Source organism: Elephas maximus, chromosome 3, assembly GCF_024166365.1.
Source record: "Elephas maximus indicus isolate mEleMax1 chromosome 3, mEleMax1 primary haplotype, whole genome shotgun sequence".
Lineage (NCBI taxonomy): Eukaryota > Metazoa > Chordata > Mammalia > Proboscidea > Elephantidae > Elephas > Elephas maximus.
In genome coordinates this window covers 197,258,379-197,272,641 of record NC_064821.1, presented here as the reverse complement: position 1 = coordinate 197,272,641, position 14,263 = coordinate 197,258,379, and the positions used below count along the sequence as shown (strand labels likewise).

At 40.1% G+C, this 14,263-nt stretch overlaps 1 protein-coding gene and 1 pseudogene across 4 annotated transcripts in view; one reads left to right on the top strand and one right to left on the bottom strand.

The window, feature by feature from the left end:
• Window positions 1-14,263, bottom strand: part of LOC126073821 (myeloid cell nuclear differentiation antigen-like) — a 92,292-nt gene that overhangs the window by 59,678 nt on the left and 18,351 nt on the right. The gene's annotated exons all lie outside the window — the stretch shown is intronic.
• On the top strand, window positions 832-6,629 carry LOC126073803 (olfactory receptor 6N2-like; annotated as a pseudogene).

Below are 14,263 nucleotides of genomic sequence, written 5' to 3'. Positions count from 1 at the left end.
TGATTTGTAAATGCCTGTTTGGGGATCAGTCTTTTTTTTTTTATAATTTTTATTGTGCTTTAAGTGAATGTTTACAAAGCAAGTCAGTCTGTCACATATAAGCTTATATACACCTTACTCCATACTCCCACTTACTCTCCCCCTAATGGGTCAGCCCGCTCCCCCCTTCCAGTCTCTCCTTTTGTGACCGTTTTGCCAGTTTCTAACCCTCTCTACCCTCCTATCTCCCCTCCAGACAGGAGATGCCAACACAGTCTCAAGTGTCCACCTGATACAAGTAGCTCACTCTTCATCAGCATCTCTCTCCCACCCATTGTCCAATCCCTTCCATGTCTGATAAGTTGTCTTCGGGAATGGTTCCTGTCCTGGGCCAACAGAAGGTTTGGGGACCAGGACCACCAGGATTCCTCTAGTCTCAGTCAGAACATTAAGTCTGGTCTTTTTATGAGAATTTGGGGTCTGCATCCCACTGTTCTCCTGCTCCCTCAGGGGTTCTCTGTTGTGCTCCCTGGGGGATCAGTCTTTTTTACTGCAAATTAAAGATCTTGACAAAAGGGACTATGTTTCGTGCATTTCACTTTCCCAGTATGAAGCATCAGAAATAGAAGACGATGTTCAAGAAATGTATATACTGAATGAATAACATAATTGCTGTGATTTCTCTTCTTCTCATACTATTTTGGCTGCACTTGATATAACCTTTTCTCATCTTTGGATGATTTTTTTTCTTCAAAAATATTACTACACATAAACATGGCCACAATGTAGAACACTTAAATGGATTAAAAACCACTCATAAAAATTGTTTTAAAACAATTATCTATTCCTTTCTAATCATGTCCTATAAACATAGGCTTTGTTCAAATATTAGCAATCACATGAAATGTTGGTACTTTTGAAATCCTGCTTTCTTCACTTCACACTATAGTAGGGATCCCCAGCTATCTCTCTTGCTAAGTCATGGATTCCTTAATGGAGTCATTGAGCCTTGTTCTTTTCACTTTCTCCATTCCTAATTCAGAATAAAAGTTAAGTGAACACTCTCTACTTATAGGGGATGACATGAGAAGAAAAACAATTTCCTCAGCTAAGCAAGGCCTACACTTTGAACCCTCCAACTTTTATTTTTCCTCATCATGCTACTTATAACTAAAAACCCTCCTTCCTCATTCATATAGAATGCTGAAACTTTAAGCATTCATTTTGCATCGGTTTTGTTTTGTGTAGATGTTTCTTATAAATGAGTATTAGTATCACGTTGATTAGTTTCCGAAGACAAGCACATAGTTGTTATAATATACTCATTTAATACCAAGCCAAGACATCTGTTTGGCCCATTACAAAGCACAGGAGAAGTCTGTATCAGATTATATCTGCTACAGATTATGTCTGATAGGGCTGCAAATGAGGGGTGTTTTGGTATTGAGAACTGTGGAGATGCAGTAATTTTGCAAAATGGTAGTTGCAACCATACATCCTGGAGAGAGGCCAGGTGTTTCAGATGAAGTGGAATCTATACTCAAGGATGGAAAAGACTGAATGGGAACCTCTAATTGTCTAAGCTTCTGAGATTTCTTTATTCAAACAGGTATTCTTCCAACATTGACTTTACATTATTTTCTAAGTAAAACTCTCAAAACCAAATATCCTTTTCTGTTGTTTAAACAACTCTAGTTCTCATGGGAAAATTTTCCAGGTTGTTCTGAGGAGAGTCAATTGTTTTTACTAAGTTTATGTGCAAATTTTCTTGGTCAATGTCCTTATATCCAATTTAATGTTGCTATTATATTGCCTTCTGATTCTGATTCCTAAAAATTAAACCACAATTAGACTTACAATTAGATCTACAAATGATAAACCAAAAAAAAAAAAACACCAAACCCAGTGCCGTCGAGTCGATTCCGACTCATAGCGACCCTATAGGACAGGGTAGATACAAATCCGTTATCCTCTGTCTTAGTTATCTAGTTCTGTTATAATGGAAATACCACAGTGGGTGGCTTTAACAAAGAGAAATTTATTCTCTCACAGTTTAGGGAGCTAGAAGTCCAAATTCAGGTGCCAGCTCCTAGGGAATGCTTTCTTTCTGTCAGCCCTGGGAGAAGGTCCTTGTCATCAATCTTCCCCAGTTGAGGAGATTCTCAGCCCTGGGGTCCTGGGTCCAAAGCACACACTTTGATTCTGGTTCTTCCTGCTTGGTAGTAGGACATCCCTCTCCTCTCTGCTAGCTTTTCTCTTTTATATCTCGAAAGAGATTAACTCAGGATATAACCTAATCCTGTAGATTGTGTCCTGCCTTATTAACATAACTGCCTCTAATCCTGCCTCGTTAACATCATAGAGGTTAGGATTTCCAACAAGTTGACACATTTCTTGGGGACACAATTCACTCCATAACACCCTCAATGGATTAATGCTTTCAGTCTATTACATATACAGCCTCTATATGGATCCAGTTCATGCTTATACATAGTGCCAAGTCAAATTCATAGTTCATACAAAGATGATAAGGCTTTATAGAGATGATACTCACAGTGATTGAAATGAAAGCAATGATGTAAAAGTGGATAAGCATCTTGTGGAAATTGCATAAAATAATAATTGTGGTAGTGGTATAAATAATGGTAGGAATGCTGGAGGTGGTGGTTTAGAACAGTGCATGGACTATAGTAGGTATCCAGTAATGATTGAATCAATGAATAAATGACAATGGACAAAATGAAGATAGTGGTGGTGGTGATTATGATGGAGATGGACGTAATCAAAGCAGAAGTGATGGTGCTGCTACTGATTATTCTCATACAGCGGTAAGGTTAGTAGTGAGCAAACTGATGATATACTTGTCTCCAGCCATCCAGCAATCCTCCTCGGAGTGGAGTAGAGTGGAGAGGAATCTAGATGGGGAGTATACTTACAAGAATTTACATATTATCAAGAGGGATCCATCCCTGGAGAAGGACATCATGTTGTTAAAAGTAGAGGGTCAGTGACAAAGAGGAAAACCTTCAATGAGATGGACCGATACAGTGGCAGCAAATTTGGGCTTAAGCATGGCAACTAATGCAAAAAGGCCAAGTTGTTATTTTCTATGTGTGCAAAGGGGCATGCAAAATGGATCGTCTGTCATCATGAACAGTGATGTGGAATTTGTAAAAGCTCTAGTGACCCGGAGGAAGCAAAGTCCCTGGGATTGTATACCAGAGCCCAACAAGGAGGGTTGCAGAGTTGAGAAAAGTCTGCTACACTTTTCTATGCCCAACTTCCTTCCCAGAGGAACCCCTTTTGAGAGCTAGTCACAGATGGCAACTCCAAGGAATGCACAGCAAGAAGGCCCTGGGAGGCCAGAATTCCAGGAGTATGAAATATAGGTGGTGGTGTTGTTAAGTGCTGTAGATCTGGTTCCGACTCACAGTGACAGTATGTACAACAGAATGAAACATTGTCCGGTCCTGCACCACCCTCACAATCATTGTTATGCTTGAGCCCATCATTGCTGCCACTGTGTCAATCCATCTCATTGAGGGCCTTCCTCATTTTTGCTGACCCTCCACTTTATCAGGTACTGATTCCTCCTGATAATATGTCCAAAGTATGTGAGATGTAGTCACGCTATCCTTGTTTCTAAGGAGCATTCTAGTTGTACTTCTTCCAAGACAGATTTATTCCTTCTCATGGCAGTCTGTTGTATATTCAATATTCTTCACCAACACCACAATTCGAAGGCTTCAATTCTTCTTCAGTCTTTCTTATTCATTGTCCATTTTTATAACGCATATAAGGCAATTGAAAACACCATGGCTTGGGTCAGGCACACCTGAGTCTTCAAGGATGTTGCAGCGGAGGTGAGAACAGTAGAAGAAGAGAACTAGGAGAAGCTTTTGACACTTGCGTGGGTGAGGTTTATTAGGCTGTGGAAGGAAAACTTTAGGAACACTGGTGTTGACACTCCCTCCCCATAAATATTTTTCAGTGATTTAGAGAGCAATAAATTATTCCTTCTGTGAGAGACTTGCAAAATATCTATTTAAACCTTCACTATTTTAGAAAAGAGGAAATTGAGGTTAAGTGAAGAGAAGCTTCTCAGAGCATATTGCCAGTTATTGGCAAAGCAAGTTTACAAAACCAAATCCATGATTTCAGAGAAAGTTCTTTGTTTTATATTACAAGGCTTCTAGATCAATTAGGAGGAAAAGGGGAGCTTTGACCTCACTGGTTTTCTCTCTGAGACTTCCTGGTCTGTATCCTTCAGTGATCATCTTTTAAAAGGCACAGTGTGTCTACTGGGTGAGTTATCATTAGGCAATATGGACCTGAGCTTTCAGAGATTGTTTTCAGAGTTTCTGCATTTATTTCTTTTCCCATCTCTTCTCCTAGTTCTTAAAAGAACAATCTACATACTCCAGAGGAGCTCCCTAAGAAAATATCAACAGTCAGTATTTAGGGGCATATTTGTCTCCACTAACAGCCAAATATTTCTGGTTGTTTTATCATTGGAAATTATAGGGGAGAGAGAGGTAGGAATTTTCCCCTCTCTCTTCTTTCCTGAACATAGAGGCGAGAAGAAATATAGTTGTCAGAATCTCTGGAACCCAGTATTATAAAAAAAAGTTTATACTAGAGGATTAGGGGCCTGGATTTCTAATCCCAGCTCAGTCACCAATGGACTCCATAATATGAGGTCAACCATTTCTGCTTTCTGGTTATCAGTTCCTCTACTGAAAAATGAGGAGCATTGATTAGATAATGTCTATGTTCCTTTCAGGTGCTCAGATTCTACATCTTTGGCACTAAGAACATTTCCTTAATCAAAGAACATGCCTGCACAGCTAATCCTTTGTCCTTTTTTCCTCAGTCCTGGGAATAATGATCAGGCCAACCACACTTGGACTCAAAGTTTCATCCTTGCTGGTTTCACTACCACTTGGACTCTGAAACCTCTTACCTTCTTGGCGACCCTGTGCATCTGTCTCCTCACCCTGGCAGGGAACCTGTTCATCACTGCCCTTGTTCAAAAAGATTCTGGACTGTTCACACCCATGTGCTTCTTCATCAGTGTCCTCTCCTTCTTGGAGCTCTGGTATGTCAGACCCACGGTGCTCATGCTGCTGCATACCTTGCTCCGTAGACGTTCACCCATCTCGTCTGCTTTGTGCTTCATCCAGCTCTATGTCTTCCACTCCTTGGTCATGACTGAGTGCTGCCTGCTGGGTGTAATGGCTCTGGACTGCTATCTTGCCACCTGTCTCCCACTCCACTACTTCGCACTTATGAACAGACAGACAGCAGTTATGGCTAGCAGGTGCCATTCTCAGCACCAGTTTGCCAGCCAACCTCACAGCCAGTCTTCCTTTCTTCTTGAAGGAGGTGGCCCATTACTTTTGGGACCTGGCACTACTAATATGATTGACATATGTGGAGACAGGCTGGCATGCTCAAGTCCATGGGACAGTGATTGGTGTGGCCACTGAGTTCAACTTTGTGCTCATTTTGGGACTCTTATGGGGGCATCCTGAAAGCTTTGCTGAAGCTGCCCTCAGCTGCCAGCTGTGCCAAGGCCTTCTCTACCTGTTCTTCCCATATGACTGTAGTAGCACTATTCTATGGTTCTGCCTTCGCAGTGTGTGTAGCTTCACCTGGGAGTTAACCTAAGGGTATAGACAAGCTTATTACCTTAATATATGCTTGATATATTCTTTACAACAAGGAGGTGAAGAAGTTTGTGAAGGGCGTCACTGATAGGATCAGGAGTATTTTAAAGGGACCCTGGTGATCTCCATTGTCATAGCTCAATTTTTTGGTAAGTATAAAAATCAGCTGGTTAGTCAACCTTCTGGTGAGAGTTAATGTAATGGAATCAATCAGATCATTGGTCAAACATGCTACAGACATCTGTTCAAGAGGACCTAGTCCTGGGATGATGAGCACTGGAATATGTAGTGAGAAAGGAGGTATGGCCTCTGATTCCATCCCAACCTAATGGAGGACAAATGCTACAGAAGAAAAAAAGAAAAAACCAGGAACAGTGCAAATGTTTTAGCTGAACAGATGTCTTAGAGAAGTGTCCCTTGGTGGTGCAAATGATTAACACGCTCAGTGCTAATCAGAAGGTTCAAGTCCACCCAGTGGTACCTCAGAAGACAGGCTTGGTGATCTACTTCTGAAAAATTAGCAACTGAAAATCCTGGTCTAATTATTTCTGCTTTGTTCAATGTTTCAGTTTCGTGAATTTTAATGAGAAGCAGTTTCATTACAGGGAGCCCTTGTGACATAATGGTTGATCGGTCAGTTGTTACCCCAAAAGTCTGCAGTTCAAAACAACCAGCCTTCCCTCAGGAATGAAGCTGTGGCAGTCTGTTTCCGTAAAGATTACAGCCTTGGAAACCATATGGGGCAGTTTTACTCTGCCCTATAGGGTCACTGTGAGTCAGGATCGACTCAGCAGCAATGGGGTTTAGTCTCATTACTAAAATCTTTCCCCCTGTGGCAACTCTAAATATTTTCTCCGTATCATTTGTTTTTCAGCAATTTGACTATTGTGTCCCTAGTCGTGGTTTTTCTTTGTATTTATCAGCTTGGGGTTGGTTGAATCTTTGGTTCTGTAAGTCAATATTTTTCAAAATATTTGTGAAATTTCAGCCATTTTTTATTCAGAATTTTTTTTCTGCTTCATTTTTATTCTCTTATCCTTTTAGGACTTGTATTATTTATATATTAGATGTTTTTTGCTGTTTTCACATAGTTACTGTAGATTTCATTTATTTTTTAAATTCTTTTTTCTCTGCAGTTCAGAGTAAATAATTTCTATTGATTAATCAACGAATTCATTTATTCATTCTTCTATAATCTTCAATTTACTATTAAGTCAATCCTGTGAATCTTTATTTTCAATTATGGAAATTTACAGTTCTAGAATTACATTAGTTCTCTGCTGTGTCTCCCTATCTATGTACTTATTCAGGTCATATTTGCCTTTAATTATTAGAGTATATTTTATTTTCAAATTTTATTAATGTTTATAACAGCTGCTTTAAAGACATTGTTAAACACAACATCTGAGCCATCCCGTCATCAATTTCTATTGGCTGCTTCCACCCACCCACTAAACATGGGTCACAATTTCTTTTTTCTCTGCTGTTCTACTAATTTTAGATTGTATAATACACATTGTTAATGATATGTTGTATAGACTGGATAGTTTTAAATCTTTTGAAAGATTTTGTTGTTGTTTTGTTGTTACTGCTGTGATTCTCATAAAAAAACCCACTGCCTTCAAGTCAATTCGACTTATGGTGACCCTACAGGGCAGAGTAGAACTGCCCCATAGGGTTTTTAAGGAGCGGCTGGTGGATTTGAACTCTTTTGATTAGCAGCTGAGTGCTCAATCACTGTACCACCAGGGCTCCTGTGATTCTCATAGGCATTTCAGTTATTGCCTGATCACACAAACTTGTAGACTTGGTTTTATGATTTGTTATAATAGATTTATGTAGATTACAAGATATTTCCTGAAGCTGTCTATCTTGGAAGGACTTGGATTCTATTTTTTCTTTGAATCATGTTGAGGCTTGGCCTTAGGCTTTGTTAGGAAAGGTCTAGAGTAGTCTTTAGCATATCGCATTAATTTTACTGCTAAGATGCAACTTTTTTCAGTCTCTTCTAAGGCCCAGTAATAAGACAAAAGCCGTTTCTCAAAATGAGAGTAGTTATCTGCAGAGGATGCCAGGGCTTTGCTCCAAAATCCTAAGAGTCCGCATTGTGATTCACCATTAGGGGTCTGCCAAAGACTCCAAAAAGCATCTCTGTCTGCCACAGACATTTCAAGCACCATTGGATCAGCTGGATCATATGGCTCAAGTGGCAGAGTGGCTTGTATAGTAGCCAGAACCTGTTGCAGAACCTTCTCTTGTTCTGGGCCCCACTCAAAACCAGCAGCTTTTCGAGTCTCATGATAAATAGGCTGGAGCAGCACACCCAAATGAGGAATATGTTGCCTCCAAAATCCAAAGGGGCCCACTAGGCATTGTGCCTCATTTTTAGTTGTGGGAGCAGCCAGATGCAATCACTTATCCTTCCGAAGAAATATCTCAATATGCCCCACACCACTGGATCCCTAGAAATTTCACTGAGGTGGAAGGTTCCTGAATTTTTGTGGAATTAATTTTCCATCTTCTAGCACACAAATGTTTCACTAATAAGTCCAGAGTCATTGACACTTCTTCCTTACTAGGTCCAATCAGCATAATGTCATCAATGTAATGTACCAGTGTGAAGTGTTATGGAAGGGAAAGATGATCAAGATCCCTGCACACTAAATTACAACACGGGGCTGGGGAGTTGATGTAGCTCTGAGGCAGGCAAGTGAAGGTGTATTGCTGGCCTTGCCAGCTGAAGACAAACTGCTTCTGGTGGTTCTTTAAAACAGGTATGGAGAAAAATGCATCGGCCAGATCAATAGCTGCATACCAGGTACCGGAAGATGTATTAAGTTGCTCAAGCAATGAAACTACCTCTGAAACAGCAGCTGCAATTGAACTCACCACCTGGTTAAGTTTTCAGTAATCCACAGTCATTCTCCAGGCTCCATCTGTTTTTCACACAGGTCAAACAGGCGAGTTGAATGGGGATGTAGTGGGAATCATCACCCCAGCATCTTTCAAGTCCTTGATTGTGGCAGTAATCTCTGAAATTCCTCCAGGAATGTGGTATTGCCTTTGATTTACTATTTTCCTTGGTATAGGCGGTTCTAATGCCTTCCACTTGGCTTTTCCTACCATAATAGCCCTTACTCCATTTGTTGGTGATCCAGTGTAGGAGTTCTGCCAGTTGCTAAGTATATCTATCCCAATTATGCATTCTGGAACTGGGGAAATCACTATAAGATGGGTTTGGGGACACATTGGACTTAATGTGAGATGGACATGAGTCAAGGCTCCACTAATAACCTGACCTCCATATGCCTGCTGTCTGATTTGTGGGCCACAGTGATGTTTTAGGTCTCTTGGAATTAGTGTCAGTTCAGAGCCAGTATGCAGTAATCCCCCAAAAGTCTGATTATTTGCTTTTTCCCAAAGAACAAATGTCGTAGATCCCTTTGGGAAAGGCTGGGAGAGAAATTATCAGTACAAATTTTTGGCAGTGTATTGGAGTCCTTCCTCAAGGGTACCTGGGCTCCCCTTTATTCAGGGGGTTGTAAGCCTTTAAACTCACTCAAGTCTGGGAATTGATTGACGGACTGTGACTCTCTCTTCTGGTGATTCGAGTTAGGCTGCCATTCACCTGACCTAGAATTTATTTGTTTTGTACAGATCAAGTAAATATTTAGTAGATTCCCTAGTATTTCACTCCTCGGGACACCATGACTAAGTAGCCAATACCGTAAGTCCATACAGGTCTGACTATTCTGGTTACTGCTTTGACTCTGCTGTCCATAACTATAACTACACCAACCTTATCTTTGTTGACTGGGTGCTGCCACTTGGCCCCTACTATCATGGGGTTCAATCAGCACCATTGTATTAGGTGTCTTAATTCAGTTAGGGCAGTTCCCACTGTCACATCTGATTTACATAAAATAGCAATCACAGCAGTCTTCAAGGATGCTGGGACTCTCTTCACAAATTTGTTCCTCATAGTTCTGGTAAAAGGTGTGTCCTCTGGGCATTCCATGTGCGGATCCATGGGTTTAACCTGATAAATCCATTCTAGCATGCCAATTTCCCCACACCTTTGGATACCTTCTTCTACAATATACCAAGGCAGGTCTGGTACTTCAACTTGATTTCGTGTAGGCCACTGTGTAATCCATGTTTTTGCAACACAACGAAATAAACTATTAGATCCTTTCCTAACTTCTTGAGCTGAAACAATGAATGAAGACTCTGTGCTTTGTGGACCCATATCAATAAACTCAGACTCATCCATCTTTATGTTCCTTGTACTATTATCCCATACCTGTAATAGCCACTCCCACACATATTCCCTGAGTTTCTGTTTGTACATATTAGAAAAGTCAAGCAGTTCTTGTCTTTTGTCAAGAACTTGTCTCTTGTCAAGAGTGTAGCGTACCTCTCCCTGGGTCACACTTTGTACTTCACCTTTTGGGGCTCTTTGGGACTTAAGTCTAGTTATAGGTCTAGAAGCCAGAATCAGTAGTGTGGCATTGTTTTGAGAACAACCAGCATTGTCTTGTAAAGCTTCTGCCTCAGGCAATGCCCCAGGCAATGACTCAGGCAAGGGATCCTTAGCGACATTTGGGCAAGGGCTAATCTCACTAGATGGAAGTGGAGGGGCTAATAGTTTTTCTGGGCAGGGTGGTGTAGCAGACAAACATGAAGCAATCTCTTCAGATGGGAGTAGTTCTGTTGAGAGGAGTAATTCAATGGAATTTAGGGGTTCCCTGTCTCCAGCTTCCTGATTATCTGCCCATATGTCCCCATCCCAAGCTTCAGGATCTGATTTCTTCCCGAACGATGCCCTCACTTTAACTTCAAACACCCCTCGAAGTTGGCAGTTGAGCTGGTGTTGTAATTCAATCACTCTTACAATAAGACTCTGAGTTTGGTTTTCGACAATATCAGCTCCGTTACTACCAGAAATAAGGCTTTCTTTTCAAAGCACAAGAGGAAACTTTGAGGTCATTTATGCGGCACTTGAGCTTTGACTCTGAAGCTCTGAGTGTATCTCTTTCTTTCACCAGTTTGTAGGAGAACAGGACCAACCAACCAGCTTTCTTATACTTCTTCTCATTATGACAAAATTGTAGAAAAGTATCTTATATGCTATCCCCCAGAGCCTCACCTTTCACCAATACCTGATCTATTGGTGATGATATTTTGCATATTTGAATTGCCACCTCATGCCATGGATTAGCAGGGTCCTCTTTACTGCTGGAAGCAGAGTCATTAACATCTTTAAGACTAACCAGACTTGAGAAACAACTTAGAAAACTCATCCTTAACAATTTTGTCTCTCTTTTTTTTTTTTAGGACCACTCTCAGTACCAAATGTCTCAGGCTGGGTTCTGTAGAGAAGAAAAACCAGTAAAGCATATAAATATATATATATATATATATATATGAAGAGATTAATATCAAAGAAACAGCTCATGCAATTGTAGATGGTGAAATGTTCCAAGTCTGTGGTTCAGCCACAGGGACTGGCAAACCCTAGATCAACAAGTCAGAGAGCAGAGCTCTTGCTCACAGGCTGTGAAGGTCAACGAATCCCAAGATCACAGGCAAGACCACAAGGCTTCTCCTGATTCTCATAGCTGCAGGGGCCAGTGAACCCAAGATCAGTACGTCAGAGAACAGGACTCTTTCCCACAGGCCATGAAGATTGAAGAATTCCAGGATGGGCAGGTAAGCTGCTAGCTCAAGTCCTAAGAACCAGAGGTTAGACAAACAAGAGGCAGCTGCAGGATCCAGAAAGGGCAAAAGCCAGAATGTCCACTTATATTCAGATGCAGGCTACATATCCAAGGAAACTCTCTTTCAGCTGATTGGCAACTCACAGCAGATCCCATCATGGGGGTGATCATATATAAGAATAATGGCTCAGCCAAGTTGACACACAATCTTAACCATCACATTATTTTATGCATGTTTTGACTTCAGTAATTTTAGTCTGGAATCCACACTTTTTAAAATGTGAGAAGAAAATATGCTTCCTGAACTATAAAGGAGGTGATCTACTACATCAAATGAATGGGGTCAGACATTTTACACCAGGCAGAGATAAGTAAGCTTCTTGCACAAAATGGTATCTTCCAGAGAGGACAATTAAACAAATGTTCCCTTTCTGGAACCGTGATGGATATATTAACAAAAAGAAACTCTTTTCTCTGGACCAACTGAACACTCTGAAAGGGCACAGGGCTTGGTGATTTGAGTATGGGCCAACAGTGCCAATGGAGAAAAGATCTGGAGATCTGCTCCCATAAAGATGACACCCTAGGTAAATATATGGGGACGTTCTACTCTGATGTATAAGGTCGGTATGTGTCAGAATCAACTTGACATCACAGAGCAATAGCAAGGAGCTCACTACTGGATTAAAGAGACCACATCTGGCAATTTTGGAGATCAACAGTCTTCAAAATAGGAAATTTTATTTTTTTTACCTCATGGATGTTAAGAAACCAAACTATATTATAGAGTTGCTATGAGTTGGACTCGACTCAATGATATTGAGTTTGGATTTTATGGTTTGTAGTATTCAAAGAAAACTCAGAAGAGTTTAGCAAGAAGATTTTATAAAAGAAAGCAATCTAATTTACAATTTAGATATAAAAATTAAATAGGCTCACATAGTCCTACTGAATTTATTAAATTATCTTTCACCTGTGGGCCACAATGTACATTTCACTAAAGGATTATGCATTTGCTCTAAGATGAAATTATTCCAAGAGACTGAAATCCCCTGATCACTTGTGACAGCATTACATCCCCATTAAGTATTTTGTTGTTGCTTATTATACATATGTCCCAGTTTTTCTGTGCTCTCTGTTCACTTTTTTAAATTATCTTTTTGTATTATCCTCTACCTCAGGGCAATCCAAAACTCCAGTCTTTTCCATGGCTTCATCCTCAAGTCTTTGATATCATTAGCTTGCCCAAAACATCTGGACTCTGGAGTCTGACAGCCTGGGCTGAAGTCTCACTTCCATCACTTACTAGTTGTGCCAGTTAGGTCCAAGTACTTACTTTTTCTGAGCAACTGAATCTATATATGAAACTGGAAAAATAATTATATCCTCATCATTATTTTTTGCAGGGATTTATTGAGTTAATATATACACAGTTCTTAGAATGAATAGTTACCAGCCCATGGAGAATGTCCAATAAGTGTTTCCTGTTAGCATAAATGTATGTTACTGTATTATTTAGGGCAGTATCATCCAAAACTGCAACTTTAACAATCAACTCTGAACTGACAAATATATGAGCATTTAGTGCAAAATTACTTTTTTGCTTGACATCTGTATATCCAGATCTATATATCTCCAGAATGAAGGTTAGAAATTTTTTGCATATCCTGTAGGTACCTCATATTTAACCTCCCCAATAGAGAATACATTTTTTATTCCTTGAATCATGTTCTTCTCCTGCATTTTCAATCTTAATGAATAGAAGGACCATTGCTGCAATTGTCTTATTAAACCCTTAATGATCCTTGAATCTTTTCTCTATTTCACCATCATCACTATAATTAGTCAAAAAATTGTGAGAATCTACTATTAAAAAAAAAAAAAAACCCTTTTTTTTTCCACTATCAAAGTCCTTCTGGTCTTTCTCCTTCTCACCTAGATTTTTGGAAGAGCTTTCTGAGTTGTCCCAGGAACCAAAATCTCCAATTTTAAACAAACTCCAGATTTGTAATATTTACAGATTTGGGTGGTATAAATACTCCCACCATGGCTGATTTCAAGATGCTAGAGGTTTAATAACAAGCTTCCATGATTCTGGAATATTTAACGATGAGCTCTCTATATTCTCCAAATGAGGAGACTCCAGCTTACCACTATACCTGTTTCATCTTTCTACCTCTAAACCTACTCTCTCTCTAATGCATGTCTGCAGTTGGTTGCTAGGACATATTTTTTCTAAAATGTCAAATAATAAGGCATGACATTTGTAATGGTTAAGGTTGAGTGTCAACTTGGCTGGGTCATGATTCTCAGTGATTTGATAGCTGTATGATGGTGTGATCACTTTCATGATGATATTTGATATTATGTGATCACTTCCATGATTGGATCTGCTGTGAATAGCCAATCAGTTGAAAGGGAGTTTCCTTGGGAGTGTGTCCTGCATTGCATATAAGTGGATATTCTGGCAAGTCCTGTGGGCTTTTGCTCATTCTGGATCCTGCAGCTCGCAGGATCATCTGATCTCCAGTTCTTGAAACTTGAGCTAGCAGCTTACCTTCGGTCTTGCCTGTCAATCTTTGGGATTAGTTGATCTTCACAGCCTTTGAACAAGAGCCCTACTCTCAAAACTACCAATTTTGGGCTTGCCAGTCCCTATGGCTAAGTGAATCAGGAAAAACCTTAACCATGGACTTGGGATATTCCAGCCTCTACAACTGTGTGAGTCATTTACTTGATATAAATCTCTCTCTCTCTCTATTTTTTTTATGCTTTACAGGTTTTGCATCTCTAGAGAACCCAGACAAAGACAGCATTCTTCTGCAGAAAATCTTTCAATTTGTTACCACTTCTAAGGAAAAACTATACTCTCTGGCACATTTTTTACCCTCCTGC